At 38.2% G+C, this 15,988-nt stretch overlaps 1 long non-coding RNA gene across 1 annotated transcript; it reads left to right on the top strand.

Moving 5' to 3' along the window:
• Window positions 1–10,703: 10,703 nt before the first annotated feature.
• Window positions 10,704–14,255, top strand: LOC134761948 (uncharacterized). Its single transcript, XR_010141217.1, has 2 exons — window positions 10,704–10,972; window positions 12,918–14,255. It is a non-coding gene; the product is annotated as an uncharacterized LOC134761948 (long non-coding RNA).
• Window positions 14,256–15,988: the final 1,733 nt, after the last annotated feature.

Raw genomic sequence — 15,988 nt, 5'->3', positions numbered from 1 at the left:
CTAAACCTAATCACCTCCCAAAGGCCCCACCTGCAAATACCATCACATTGAGGGTTAGGGTTTCAACATACAAATTTTGGGGAGATATAGTTCAGCCCATGGCATGTAATCATATTTTATAGTAGCTATCTTGGTAATTTTTAAAAAGAATATTTTTTAAATTTCAGCTTTAAAAGGTTTTCTACAAAGCAATTATATTATTAGTGATTCTAAAAGGTCAATTAAAAATTTATTTTGCACTGTTATTTGTGTTTTTCACAATGAATTTTTCATCTCTTTAGATTGCCTGGGGTTCAATTAGAAATTATTGACAAATTAGCAGCCATTTTAATTAGCATTCAAAATCTTATGTCTGTCTGAAGAGCTAAAAATGGCTTATACCAGTGGTTCCCAGACCTTAGGGAGAAAAATCATCTACAATGTTTGTTAAAAATCTAGATGCTTGGATCCAAACCCCAGGGATCAAAATTAGCATTTGATATGAGAATATGACCTGTGAGTCCACATTTTTCACAGTTCAGATAATTCTCATGCACAACATCGTCACTCTTTGAGAAACGCCAAATAGCACGATGAAAAATAATGCAATATGTATTTTTCCTAAAAATCGACAAAGAACAGAAATTGATAATGCAAAAGTTTTTAAAATATTGCTAAATGTTTTTAAAAATTCTATTTTTAAAAAAACTAAGAAACACGATTTTTTAAAAGTTATGATACAAATAATGTTTAAGAACATGATATTGATCAGTTTTATAATCTGACTTTTATTTCTGTATCCTTTTGACTATAAAGGAGATAACTCTCAAAAGGCTGTAAATTCCTATATCAGTTCTTTGTGCCATTTCTGACAAAGGCTTAAAAATTATTTCCAACAAAAGTCAAAGCTGGCTGAGTGCTCACGCCTGGCCGGGCACTCACGTCTGTCTGTAATCCTAGCACTTTGGAGGGCTGAGAGAAGAGGATTGCCTGAGCCCAGGAGCTCAGGACCAGCCTGGACAACATGGCAAAACCCCGTTTCTACAAAAACTACAAAAATTAGCCGGGTATGGTAGTGCACACTTGTAGTCCCAGCCACTAGAGAGGCTGAGGTGAGAGGATCACTTGAGCCCAAGAGGTCAAGGATGTAGTGACCTGTCATCCTGCCACTGCAATCCATCTTGAGTGACAGAGTGAGAATCTATCCTAAAAAAAAAAAAAAAAAAATCCAATTGAACTAAACTATATTTCATTGACCTATAAGGGTAATAAATGCATGACAGTAATCCATTAAATTCAAATTACACTGATTAGTTGGGTAGATACTATTTTCAATTATAATATTGTTTATATGCCCCTGATTAAATTTTCTTTTTTTAAATGCATTTTGGAAGTGCAGCTCCTTAGCTAGTTCAGGACTAAGAGGGAAGGCTTAAATATTTCAAAATAGAACGATTTCTTAGTCCACAGCTCATTGAACTTATAGTATCTAACATTTGTGGAATTTCACAAACGCCATTTTTATAGAGATTCAGGATCAATTTAAAATATGTACAGTTTTGTCATAATCTGGTAGTTAAATATTTAAGAAAATCCAACACAGTTTTATTTGTTTATTGATGATGGCAGACTGATTTTTTTTTTTTTTTTTTTGAGATGGAGTTTTGCTCTTGTTGCCCAGGCTGGAGTGCAATGGCGTGATCTCAGCTCACTGCAACCTCTGCTTCCCAGGTTCAAGAGATTCTCCTGCCTCAGCCTCCCTAGTAGCTGGGATTACAGGCATGCGCCACCACGCCCAGCTAATTTTGTTTTTTTAGTAGAGGCGGGGTTTCGCCATGTTGGTCAGGCTGGTTTCAAACTCCTGACCTCAGGTGATCCACCCACCCTGGTCTGCCAAAGTGTTGGGATTACAGGTATGAGCCACCATACCCAGCCATGCAGACTGATTTTTTAAGTGCATTAACCCATTCGGTGATCATGAATGGTTGGAACTTTAGACTCTCAGATGCCCTTTGAGCTAACAAATCTCCATCGAAAGGCTGCTACATCAACCCTAATACCTCCTTCTTGTAATCTAAGTTAGTGAAAATAAAATACAGTTTTCCATTTTTCCTTTCAAAACCTTGCAACATACAGGCCAGGCACGGTGGCTCACACCTGTAATCCCAGCACTTTGGGAGGCCAAGGTGGGTGGATCACCTGAGGTCAGGAGTTCGAGACCAGCCTGGCCAACATGGTGAAACCCTGTCTCTACTGAAAATACAAAAAATTAGCCGAGCGTGTTGCCATGCACTTGTAATCCTAGCTACTCAGGAGGCTGAGGCAGGAGAATCACTTGAACCTGGGAGGCAGAGGTTGCAGTGAGCCGAGATCGCACCATTGCGCTCCAGCCTGGACAACAAGAGTGAAACTCCATCAAAAAAACGAACAAACAAACAAAAAACCTTGCAACATACAAACATCTATCTTCTGCACTTTCTATGTTAAAAAAATAAAAAGATATGTTTCAAAGATTATGAATCATTTTATTATGATAAACAACAACATTCTTTGCCCACTCATGATATGCTTGGTATGAAAATATGATAGAAAATGCATAGACTTTGTCTTCAGAAGTTTGTACTCTATAAGTAGAAACAGGAAATGCAGATTACTCTCAAGCATACATAGAAATATAATTCATACACTAGAGAGATTTCAAGTTTTATTTAGCGACTTGTACTCTACCTTTTTGCAAAACTTTATGAAGATTGCATCACTAAAGAAAGCAAGCACACAGATTTGGTAAGTTCAGTAATGTTTACAAAATAATAGGTGATGCATGCCAACATTGTTAATACTGAGATTAGGAGGGGCTTTCCAGAACTTAAGTTACAAATCAATGTTCTCTTCACCACTATTGAGGAAAAAAAAAAAAAAAATCTGACGATCAAAGAAGCCCCTCCCCACACCACCAAAAGTTTAAAGACAACGGAAAAAAGTGGTATAGACAGATCCTCAAAGCCTCTCACCATGTCCTATTCTCAATGAAACATAGCCTAAGAAAACGGAATCTAAAAGCAAGACAGATACATTACCAACAAATACAGTAGTATGTAGATGAAAACAAAAAATGATTTAACAAAAATAAAATAATCCATTGAAAGCTGATATGGGTTTGGATGTTTCGTCCTGCTCAAATCTCATGTTGAAATGTGATCCCCAGTGTTGGAGGTGGGGCCTGGTGGGAGGTGTTAGGCTCATGGAGGCAGGTCCCTCATGAGTGTCTTGGTGCCATCCTAGTGGCAATGAGTGAGTTCTCTCTCTGAGTTCAAAAGCTGTTATTTAAATCAGCCTGGAATTTCCTCCTCTCACTCTTGCTCCGTCAATCGCTGTGTGACACAGTGGTTCCTCTTGCCTTCCATCATGACCAGCAGCCTCCTGAGACCCTCACTAGAAGCAAATGATGGAGCTATGATTGTATAGCATGTAAAATCATGAGCCAAATAGCCCTCTTTTCCTTATAAATTTTCCAGCCTCAGGTATTCCTTTACAGCAACAAAAATGGGCTAACACAAAAACTATGGCACTACAAGAGCAGACTATGGCAGGGTGTGACTGGGTAGGAGAGAAGGAGTCATAACCATGAAGCATCTTGAAAGAATTGTCTACTAGAGGTAATATTGCCAGGCTGTGATTGAAATCCTAGAAAGAATTCAAAGATTCTTATAATGTTGGACCTAGACCCCCAACTTCTCAAGGTTGTAGAAACAACTATTTCATTAGGTTTAAATAAAAAGATATTCCAATAGTTTAAAGAAATGGAGAAAAATCAAATTGCATCTATAAATCACATGCTTATTTAATCTATGTATATAATGACTACAGTTGGTACGTTCCTTGAAGGAAGACAAGGCAAAATTTAGTCTAATTGCAGATGTAACGACTTTTCTTCTAAATTTCACTTTTACAAAACCTGGTAGGAGCCTTTGTGGAAAACTGCATAGCAACCCCTTGGTGGAAAGAAACTGATACAGTGTATTCCTATGGGAAAATAATGTTTCGCTTGGGTGAGTCTCAGATAAGACACCACAGACTGATGCCCCTGTAATTCATTCTCAGTATATGTATAAACCAGAGAGAGGGTGCCTGCTACAGAAAGGATTCTTTTCATCTCTTTAAAGCCTGAACATATGCTCAACAAGACTCTGGGGCAAGGATCAGGGTGTTTATATTTGATTCTAGCCTTGGTTTCATGAGTTCTAGTTTTGCTTTGTAGGTGGTATCCCTGTATGCCTGAACCAGCAGGTCTTTCAGGAAGTAAGAACTGGGTGAGAGATTTGGTAAAGCGCTCTAGGAAAGATAAAGTATGAGCTATCTGATGGGAAGAAATTAGATCAGACTTGGACTTGTATCCCAAGCTATGACAATAAATGTTGGGAATACCAGCATGACTGGGACATAATTAAAGAACACAGTCAGATTCTAGGGACCTTCTAACAGCTGTGTTAGATTTATGAACTCCAGAGGAGGCACATTGACAAAAATGGTGGTTACATCCACCACACTGCATGGAATGTATAATTGTGAGTCAAGCCTTAGGATTAGGCATAGTGAGTGAGACCCCTTGTTCTCCCTCTCTCCACCAATATTATCAAGGAGTAGCAATACTATATCTCCAAAAGAAGTTAAAAAATAAAGAACATAATTAGGGATCACCATTAGCGTTCCATTCTATCTCTTTTGAATTCTCCAGTTATTTATGATTATCCCATAAATCATAAATTAGATGGGATATCAAGACTTCTTGATGAAAATCTACCAACTGAGTTAAGTCACAATATTGGCATCTTTACTCTCCTACACCTGGAACGTATGGATTCATCTACTGTTTGTCAGAGATTTATTTACTGGGACTTGCAATGGTGATATCAACCTAAGGATATTTACTCTTTTTTTTTTTTGAGACAGAATCTCACTCTGTTGCCCAGGCTGAGGTGCAGTGGCAGAATCTTGGCTCACTGCAACCTCCGCCTCCTGGGTTCAAGTGATTCTCCTGCCTCAGCCTCCCAAGTAGCTGGGATTACAGGCGCATGCCACCACGCCCAGATAATTTTTGTATTTTTTGTAGAGATGGGGTTTCACCATATTGGCCAGGCTGGTCTTGAACTCCTGACCTCAAGTGACTCACCCGCCTCAGCCTCCCAAAGTGCTAGGATTACAGAAATGAGCCAGCACGACTGGCTGGGTATTTGCTTTTATCCATTCCACTGACAATATTTAATGTTAATAGAGTTTAATAAAGTAAGCTAGCAACTTTTCTTTATCCCCTAATACCTCAACAAAAAAAGAAAGGGGTTAAGCTGTTATCCCCCAAAAAACTCAGGGTCTGGCCATGTGAGTGACCATACTGGGACCCCAAGGGATGACAGCAACAGACTTTTTTCTAATTATCTTCCAGAATGTTAAACTGGAAACTGTTTCCCTAACATCTCAATCTTGAAGGAGCTCAGCAGTCCTGGAGAGAGCATATCTTAACTTTGGGAATTTGGTGAGTTGTATGACACTAGTGCACAAGCTGGAAAATAAATGCATAAACATAGGTACATAACAGTACATAAACTGAAAGACTAGGGACTTTGAGTTGAGATACTTTCATTTATTTATTTAGACAGAGTCTCGCTGTTTCCCAGGCTGAAGTGCAGTGGCGGGATCTCAGCTCACTGCAACCTCCGCCTCCCGGGTTCAAGCAATTCTCCTGTCTTAGCCTCCCGAGTAGCTGGGACTACAGGTGCCTGCCATCATGCCTGGCTAATTTTTGTATTTTTAGTAGAGACAGGGTTTCACCAGATTGGCCAGACTGGTTTCAAACTCCTGACCCCAGGTGATCCACCCGCCTCTGCCTCCTAAAGTGCTGGGATTATAGGTGTGAGCCACCACGCCTGGTCTGAGATAGTTTTAAATCAAGATTTTGGATTAAAGGATAGGATGCAGAGTAAGCAGCCCTTCTTGGAACCCATGACCCAGACAGCCAAATGATTTGTAAAACCTCTGCCATCTTTTGAATCGTCTCTAGGCAAACTGCACGCACGCGCATACAGCATGGGTCAATATAATGCCAACTTACCTATCACACAATGACCTGAGCTGCCTATTATGAACTGAGGGCTATCAGCACCTCTTTCTCACAGATAAGTGAGCCTAATACTTTGTCAGGAAATAGAAATTGAATATTCAAGATTATATAAATGGTAACTAAGTTTCGCAGAGTGTTTGCTACCTTAGTGCACAGTAAGGATTCCACAGGTATCCTCATTTGACATATCCACATGATATTAGAGAACTACTCATTCCCTCCAGTAAGCTGAAGTAGACATAGATTAAACAGCAATAGAGAGTGCCATTGAGAGTGCCACAAGGCATCCTGGATCCTTATCTATTTATGGAATATAGCTAATATTATAGCTAAGTGGTCAGAACTGAAAAATTGGGAGTTTTAGGAATTGGTTCAGGCAAAAATTGGACTCATTGTCAGATCTTACTCAAATTCATATGTCACATATAGATGGATACCTGAAAAATAAAGGATACAAAGCATATAAAATAATGTTGCCAATTTGGCATGGCCCAATGCAGATGAGTACAACTTAACCCGAAGTAGACCCTGTAACATTATTTTATCTATTGTAGTTTGGAAATAGTACCAAGGATGGATGATGTGTTAATAAGGATGGCCTAGATTATGTTACAATAACAAATAAGATCTCACATCTCAGAAGCTTAAAATATCATCATCTGCAGTGAAAACGTATTGACCAGAACTAGTTGCATGGACCCATCCAATCACAATGGTGCCATGAAATTTGCCTCAAATGGAACGAAACTCAAATACTTACAAACAGCACTAATGATGGCATGTTTGTGAAATGAGAGGGCATAGACACTGTTGTGGCAAATCACTTCAACTACCAGCAAAAGAAGTCAGACTTAAGGAATATATCAGAGATGTAAACAGGCAGAATTTGGTAAGAAAACTACATAGGAGCTCGCCAGCAGAGAGGCCTATAAAGGTCTTATCTAGGGTAGATATTTAATAAGAATTTTAGTTTTCATACTCAATGATAAGGTCCATAGCTGAAGTAAACTGCAGAGAGCTCTAGGCCATTGCTACTCAAACTTGAGTGTAAATCCGTCACCTAGTGCACTTGTTAGGAATGTAGATTCTGGTCGCGTGCGGTGGCTCATGCCTGTACTCCCAGCACTTTGGGAGGCCGAGGCGGGCAGATCACTTGAGCTTAGGAGTTCGAGACCAGCCTGGTCAATACGGTGAAACCCCATCTCTACTAAAAATACAAAAAATTAGCTGGACATGGTGGTGCAGGCCTATAATCCAAGCTACTTGGGAAGCTGAGGTGGGAGAATCGCTTGAACCCGGGAGGCGGAGGCTGCAGTGAGCCAAGGTGGCACCACTGCACTCCAGCCTGGGTGACAGAGCGAGGATCTGTCTCAAAAATAAATAAAAGTGTAGATTTTTATTCAGCAAGTCTGGGGTGGGGCCTGAGAGTCTGCATAATTAAGAAGCTCTCAAGTTATGTAAATGCTCCTGATTCTCTGATCACACTTCGTTTTGTTTTGTTTTCCTTCAGCTTTTATTTTTAGTTCGGGAGTACATGTACAGGAGGTGCAGGTTTATTACATAGGTAAACATGTGCCATGATAGTTTGCTGCACAGATCATCTCATCATCCAGGTATTAAGCCCAGTATCCATTAGCTATTCTTCCTGATGCTCTCTTTCCACCTGATGGCCCTCTTTCCCCACAGGCCCCGGTGTGTGTTGTGTGTTTTTCCCCACCATGTGTCTATGTTTTCTTATCATTCAGCTCCCACTTATAAGTGAGAACATACAATGTTAGGTCTTCTGTACCTGCATTAGTTTGCTGAAGATAATGGCTTCCAACTTCATCCATGTCCCTGCAAAGAACATGATCTCGTTCACTTTTATGGCTGCATAGTATTCCATGGTGTATATGTACCACATTTTCTTTATCCTGTCTATCAGCGATGGACATTTAGGTTGATTCCATATCTTTGCTTTAGTGAATAGTGCTGAAATGAACATAACACATGCATGTGTCTTTATAATAGAATGATTTATATTCCTTTGGGTGTATACCCAGTAATGGGATCTCTGGGTCAAATGGTATTTCTGCCTCTAGATCTTTGAGGAATCACCACACTGTCTTCCACAATGGTTGAACTAATTTACATTCCCACCAATAGTGTAAAAGCGTTCCTTTTTCTCCACTACCTCGCCAGCATCAGTTGGTTTTTTTTGACTTTTTAATAATAGTCATTCTGACTGGCATGAGATGGTATCTCATTGTGGTTTTGATTTGCATTTCTCTAATCTCTGATCACACTTTGAGTAGCCAAAGTCTAAGCTGTTACAACACACCATTACATTGTTTTTCCAGAATACTGCTTCTGGTTATAGACTCTATTAAAAGAGCAGGCTTATCAATGGGGAATCAGATCACAGTATTATTTGTACTTACTGCCAATGGGATCATGGGATGGTATACTATAGAGACATGAAGTTTCAAAAGCCAAAGAAATTAACACTGGAAAGATTACTACCCATATTGTAAGAAGTAGAACATGAATTAAATCAAATATACTTTCAGATCCTAATTTCAATTAGGACACTAGTGTTCCTTCAAAGGGTAAAAATCTCCCTGGATACCACTATTTTCTTTCTCCCTTGGGCATTTATGTGGGTATGGGACTATATTGAAATGTTGAAATGCTAACAGTGTATCAAAATGGGACTCAAAACCTGGTGATACAATAAATGTTGTGGAGGACCAGGGAGGACAGAATGGAATAGAATTGACTAATTCTATAAATACTATTTTAAAGTGGAATGCAGAAGAAATTTGTGAGCAATATGCCTACTGCCCTCTGCAACATCTGAAGGCATTTGGAGGGTGGTTGTCATAGCAGGAGAACAACCACTCCAAGAAAATATTTCATGAGGCCGGGCACAGTGGCTCACACCTATAATCGCAGCACTTTGGGAGGCTGAGGCGGGAGAATTGCTTGAGCCTCAGAGTTCAAGACCAGCCTGGGCAACATGGTGAGACCTCATCACTAAAAATAATTTTAAAAAGTTAGCCAGGCATGGTGGCATGTGCCTGTCGTCCCAGCTACTCAAGAGGCTGAGATGAGAGGATCACGTGAGCTGGGGGCGGCTGAGGCTGTAGTGAGCCAAGATCATGCCACTGCACTCCAGCCTTGGTGACAGAATAAGACCCTGTCTTAAGAAAAGAAAAGAGAGAGAGAGAGGAAGGAAGGAAGGAAGGAAGGAAAGAAATATTCATAAAACTCTAAAATATTTGCAAAGTGATATTCTTGGGTGAAGGAATTCACCATCAGGAAACAGTACCATTTATACTAAGAAAGCAAGAAAGGGTCTAAAGACTTAGATGGTACAAGTAGCAGTGCAACATATATTGGAATAACATACGAGAGAGCAACTGAAGTGATAAAATCACCAGATTGAGTGTTGCTATCATTCTGGAGGGCTAAAGTAGTGGTCTTCTAACATGAAAGTACTTCCCACTTTCACTCCAAAGGTTTGCTCTTGGGTAGTGTACTTGTTCCCAGTCAACAAAAATTTCAATGGTTTAAATGCAGCTAGGTATAAATTGCCATAACCTTGAAACAGATTCCAGGTGGAGTACAGTAAGTTGCCTATACATTCTGTAGTGATGGCTTAAGTAAAGCAGAAATGTTATGTGTAAAATATGTAGAAATAAAGATTCTAAGTTGGTATTGTCTTTAAAACATCACTGCAGATTGTTGGCAGTCAAAGTGGACAAAGAATGGGTGAACTCTAAGTATTGCCCTGGATTACTGGATCATCATCTAGAGGCTGATGAAAAATCATATGGCTTGACCAAATATAGTTGGCCACCAAAGGATAAAGCATTAAAAGATAACAATGCTGACACATTTAATCCAGAAAGGCACACAAAGGTACAAGTTCTCATTGTTAGTTAGCTTGACAGTGCCTATTGTGGACAAGAAACTATTAAAGAGGAGGAAATGCACCATAACCATCTACCACTAGCAATATGGCCAGAGATGATATTTGATATCTCATTTATCTTAGTGGTTCAAAGAGGAAATCCAGGTGGTCCTGGCCATCCAAGTCAGCCCATTCCATTGATACAGGTGTCTCAGGTAGTACAGATTGGGGAGATACTTATTGCCAGGTGTTATTTTTAAGTTATGGCTTCCAGAAATTATCAGCATACTACTAACCACATAGGATGAATTTGGAGGTGTTTCCTCCATCTCCACTTTCTGAAAGACTTTAGGTAGGGACTGGTGTGATGGTTTATGCCTGTAGTCCCAGCATACATACTCCCTGCCTTGGGAGGCCAAGGCAGGAGGATTGCTTGAGGCCAGGAGTTCAAGACTGCAATGAGCTGTGATTGAGCCACTGCACTCCAGCCTGAGTGACAGAGTGAGACACTGTCTAAAAATATATAAATAAATTTTTAAAGGAAGAATTTAGCTAGGAATGGTTTTATTTCTTTTTGATATCATTTATATTTGTTTTTGATATCATATCATTATATTTATATTTCTTTTTGATATCATTTATTTCTTTTTGATATCTTTTATAGCAGGGGTCCCCACCCCCAGGCCATGGACCACTGCTGGTCTGTGATGTGTTAGGACATGGGCCGCACAAGCAGGAAGTGAGCTGTGGACCAGCCAGCAAAGCTGAACTCCATAATCAGCGGAGGCATTAGAATCTCATAGGAGCATGGACCCTACTGTGAACTGTGCATGCAAGGGATCTCGGTTGCACGCTTCCTGTGAGAATCTAACTAGTGCCTGATGACCTGAGATGGAACAGTTTCATCCCAAAACCATCCCCAACCACCGTGCCGTCTGTGGAAAAACTGTCTTCCACAAAACCAGTTCCTGGTGCCAAAAAAGGTTGGTGACCGCTGGTTTATAGAATTGACCAGTAAAGCTATCTCGACTTGAGCTTTTCTTTGTGGGAATTCAATTTCTTTAGTTGTTATAGGTTGATTCAGATCTTCTATTCTTTCTTGAGTCAGTCTCAGTAATTTGCATCTTTTTAGGAATTTGTTCATTCTAACTAAGCCATCTAATATGTTCTGTAGAGTCTAGAGTTGGTAATGCTGTTTCCTTTTTATTCCTGATTTTGGTAGGGTTTTTTGTTTGTTTGTTTTTTAAGACAGAATCTCACTCTGTTGCCCACGCTGGAGTGCAGTGGCACGATCTCGACTCACTGCAACCTCTGCCTCCCAGTTTCAAGCGATTCTCCTGCCTCAGCCTTCCTAGTAGCTGGGATTACAGGCGTGAGCCACCATGCCCAGCCGTCTGATTTTGGTAGTTTTTATTCTCTCTTTTCTGTTGCCCAGAGTTGCTAAAAGTGCATCAATTTTGTTTATATTTTCAAAGAACAAATTGTTGGTTTCATTGCTTTTCTCTACTGCATTTTTGTTTTCTATTTTGGTAATTTTAGTACTCATCTTTAATATTTCCATTCTTAGGTTTAAGTGGCTCTTATTTTTCTGATTTCTTAAGAGGGAAGATTAACTTATTGATTTGAAACCATTCTTTTTAACATGGGCATTTAAAGCTATACATTGCCTTCTAAACATTGCTCTGCTGTATTCTATACATTTTGCTATGTTTTATTTTTATTTTCATTTAATTCAAAATATTTTCTACTTTTCTTTGTGCTTTATTTCTTGACTCATAGGTTATTTAGCCATTTACTGTTTAATTTGCAAATATTTTTGTATGTTTCAAATTTCTCTCTGTGGTTGATTTCTAATTTAACCACATTGTGGTTTCAGATAATACTTTTCATGATTTAAAACTTTTTAAATCTGTTGAGATTTGTTTTGTAATCTAGCATATGATATATGCTAGATAATGGTAGTTATCTACTTAAAAAGAATGCATATTTTGTTGTCTTTGAGTGGAGATCTCTATAAAACATCAGGTCAGATTAGTTTATGGTGTTGTTCAAGTCTTCATCACTCTTGCTGATTTTCTGCAGGTTGCTCTGTGAGATATTAAGAGTGAAATATTGACATTGGCAAATACGGTTATTGAAGGGCCTATTTTCCCTTTAATTTTTGCTCATGTATTTTGTGGCTTTGTTGTTAGATGCACATAATGGTTATATCTTCACGACGTATTTGCCTTTTGTCATTATGAAATATCCATCTTTATTTCTAGTAATATTTCCTGCCTTAAAGTTTATTTTGTCTAATATTAATATAGCCAAACCAGTACTCTTACAGCTGCTTTTTAAGCAGTGAATTGCAGTATAATTTTTGTACCATAAAGTTCACCCACAGTTTGTGTAAAAATTCAATAATTTTTATAGACCTGAAATGTACAGAGTTGTGCAAACACCATGACAAAGCAATTTTAGAACATTACCATCACTCCAAAAAGATTCCTCTAGCTGATTTGGAGGCATTCACTCCCCATTTGTATCCCTGGCCCCCGTCATCCACTAATCTGCTTTCTGTCTCTATACACTTGCCTTTTGCAGGCATTTAATATAATATAAATATTATATTAATATATAAATATTAATATAAATGGGATCATACAATATGTGACCTTTTGCTTCTGGCTTCTTTCACTGTGCGTATTGGTTTTGAGGTTTGATATGGTTTGGCTCTGTGTCTCCACTCAAATCTCATCTCGAATTGTGATCCCCACATGTCGAGGGAGGGACCCGGTGGGAGGTGATTGGATCATGGGGGCGGTTTCCCTCATGCTGTTCTTATGATAGTGAGTAAGTTCTCACAAGATTTGATGGTTTTAAAGTGTGTGACTTTCTTCACTCTCGCTCCTGCCACCATGTAAGACGTGCCTTGCTTCCCCTTAGCTTTCTGCCATGGTTATAAGTTTCCTGAGGCCTCTCCAGCCATGCAGAACTGTGAGTCAATTAAACCTCTTTCCTTTATAAATTACCCAGTCTCAGGTATTCTTTATAGCAGTGTGAAAACAGACTAATACAAGGTTATCCATGTTGTAGTACCTGTTCTTTGTTTCTTTTTATTTCCAAGTAGATTTCCACTGTGTGAGCATACCACATTTTATATATCTATTTACCAGTATATGGACATTTGAATTGTTTTCCCATTTTGGCAATTATGAATGATGCTACTATGAACATGCATACAAATCTTTGTGTGGGCATGTTTTTATCTTGAGTAGACTGCTAGGAGTGGAATTACTATTTCTGTTAACATGTTAAGAAACTGCCAAAGTGTTTTCCAAAGTGGCTATACCATCTTACATTCCCACCCTGTGCGTTCCAGTTTCTCCACATCCCTGCTAACATTTGTTATTGTTGGTCATTTTTATTAAAACCATTTGGGTGGGTGTGAAATGGCATCTGACTTTTATTTTAATTTTCATTTATCTCAGCCTAATGATGTTGATCACCATTTTTGTGCTTATTGGCTGTATGTGTATCTTTTTGGGTGAAATGTTTATTCAGATATTTTGGCCCTTTTTATATTGTGCAGTCTTTTTTTGGAATTGTACACATTTTTGTATATTTTGGATATAAATGTTTTATCATATGTATAATTTACAAATATTTTTTCTCAGTCTGTGTTTATCTTTTCATTTTTAATGGTGTGCTTTGAGGCACAAAAGTTTTTAATTATGGTGAAGTCTAATTTATCAACTGTATGTGTATTAGTTCGCTGGGGCTACCATAATATAAGTCTATAGACTGAGTGGCTTAAATAACATAAATTAGTTGTTTCACAGTTCAGGAGGGTAGAAGTCCAAGATCAAGGTATCATTGGGTTTGATTTTTCTGAGGCCTCTTTTCTTGGCTTACAGATGGTCACCTTCCCTGTCCCTCACATGGCCTTTCCAAAGTACATGCACATCCTTGGTGTCTCTCTTCCTTCTTATAAGGACACCAGTCAAATTGGATTAGGGTCCATCAATATGACTTCATTGAACTTTAATTACCTGTTTAGAGGCTCAGTCTTTAAATACAGTCACATTATGAGGGGTGTTGGGGGTTAGCACTTTGTGAATTTGGGGTTACATGATCAGCCCATAACATTATGGAGCATACTTTTTCATGTCTAAAGAATCTTTGCCTAACCCAAGGGCACAAGGATTTTGTTTCATGTTGTCATCTTTTAAAATATACAAATATTTAATTGACAAATAAAATTGTATTATTGAAAGTGTACAATGTGATGATTTGATATACATTATACATTGTATATTGTTTACCACAGTCAAATGAACACATCCTCATCACCCATAGTTACGTTTTTTTGAGTGTGTGTTTGAGGAGAGGTGAGGAGGCTTAAAATCTACTGTCTTATCAAACAATACAGTATTATTAACTAAAGTCACCATGCTGTACATCAGATCCCCAGAACCTATTCATTTTCCGAGAGTGTATACATTTTAACCAACATCTCCCAATTTACCCCAACCCCCAGCTCCCAGCAGCCACCATTATGTTCTCTGCTTCTGTGAGTTCAACTTTTTTAGACTCCACACATAAGTGAGATCATACAGTTTTTATCCTTCTGTGTCTGACCTTATTTTACTCAGTATAATGTCCTCTAGATTCATCCATATTGTCGCAAATGAAATAATTTTCTTGTTTCTTATGGCTGAATAATATTTCATTTGAATCTACCATTTTCTAAAATCCATTCATCCATCAGTGAACACTTATGTTGTTTCCATGTTTTGCCATTGTAAATAATGCTGCAATGAACATGTGGATGCAGATAACTCTTTGAGATACTAGTTTTATTTCCTTTGGATATTTTATACCAAGAAGTGGGCCATAAACTTCTAGAAGTTTTATGGTCTCAGCTCTTTTATTAATTCATTTTGAATTATTAAAATGATTGAATGCTTAATCTATCTTTTCTCATCTTTTGGCTATCAACCGATTTGTGTCTTTGAGTCTAAAATGTGTCTCTTACTGGCAAAATATAGTTGGATCTTGACTTTTTAAAAAAATCTAGTCTGACAATCTCTGTTCATTGACTGGCATATTTAGATCAGGGATCAGCAAACTTTTTCCATAAGAGACTAGATAATACATATTTTAGACTTTTCAGGGAGGTCTCTGTTGCTCTCATTTAACTTTGCTATTGTAGCACAAAAGCAGCAATATAATATATAAATGGATGCGCATGGGTGTGTTCCAAAGGAACTTTACTTTTCAAAACAAGCAGCAGGATTTGGCTCGCAGCTTGCATTTTCCAAGTCCTGGTTTAGACCATTCATATTTAATGTAAATATTGATATTATTGGATATACAGCTGGTACTTCATGATTTGTTTTCTATATATCTCCAATGGTTTTATTCCTGTGTTCTTACTTTATTCCCTTCTTTTGTCTGAAATCAGCAGTTTTAGTGTATTATTCAATACTGAATTCTTGTGAAGTTTTTTCATTATTGAGATATAATTTACATACTATGTAATTCACTCATTTAAGTGTATAATTTATTGATTTTTAATATATTCAGTGCCCCCCAAAAAACTAAATGTTCCTTTCCCCTCAAACTCCCAGCCACCAGCAACCACTAATCAATCTACTTTCTGTCTCTATAAATTTGCCTATTCTGGACATTTGCATGTTGCAGCTTGTATCAGTATTCATTTCTTTTTATTGCCAAATAATATTCCATTGTATGGATATACCACATTTTATTTATCCATTCATCACATGATGGATATTTGGATTGTTTCTACCTTTTGGCTCTTTTGAATAATGCTCTTGTTAACATTTGCATACAGGTTTTTGGGTGGACAAAATTTTCATTTCTCCTGAGGATGTACCTAGGGATGGAATTACTGGCTTATATAATAACTCTATGTTTAACCTTCTGCTGAACTGCCAGAATGTTTTCCAAAGTGGCTGCACCATTGTACATTCCCACTAGCAGTGTATGAG

This window comes from Pongo abelii, chromosome 7, assembly GCF_028885655.2.
Source record: "Pongo abelii isolate AG06213 chromosome 7, NHGRI_mPonAbe1-v2.0_pri, whole genome shotgun sequence".
NCBI classification, from domain to species: Eukaryota; Metazoa; Chordata; class Mammalia; order Primates; family Hominidae; genus Pongo; species Pongo abelii.
This window is presented reverse-complemented; position numbering and strand designations above follow the sequence as displayed.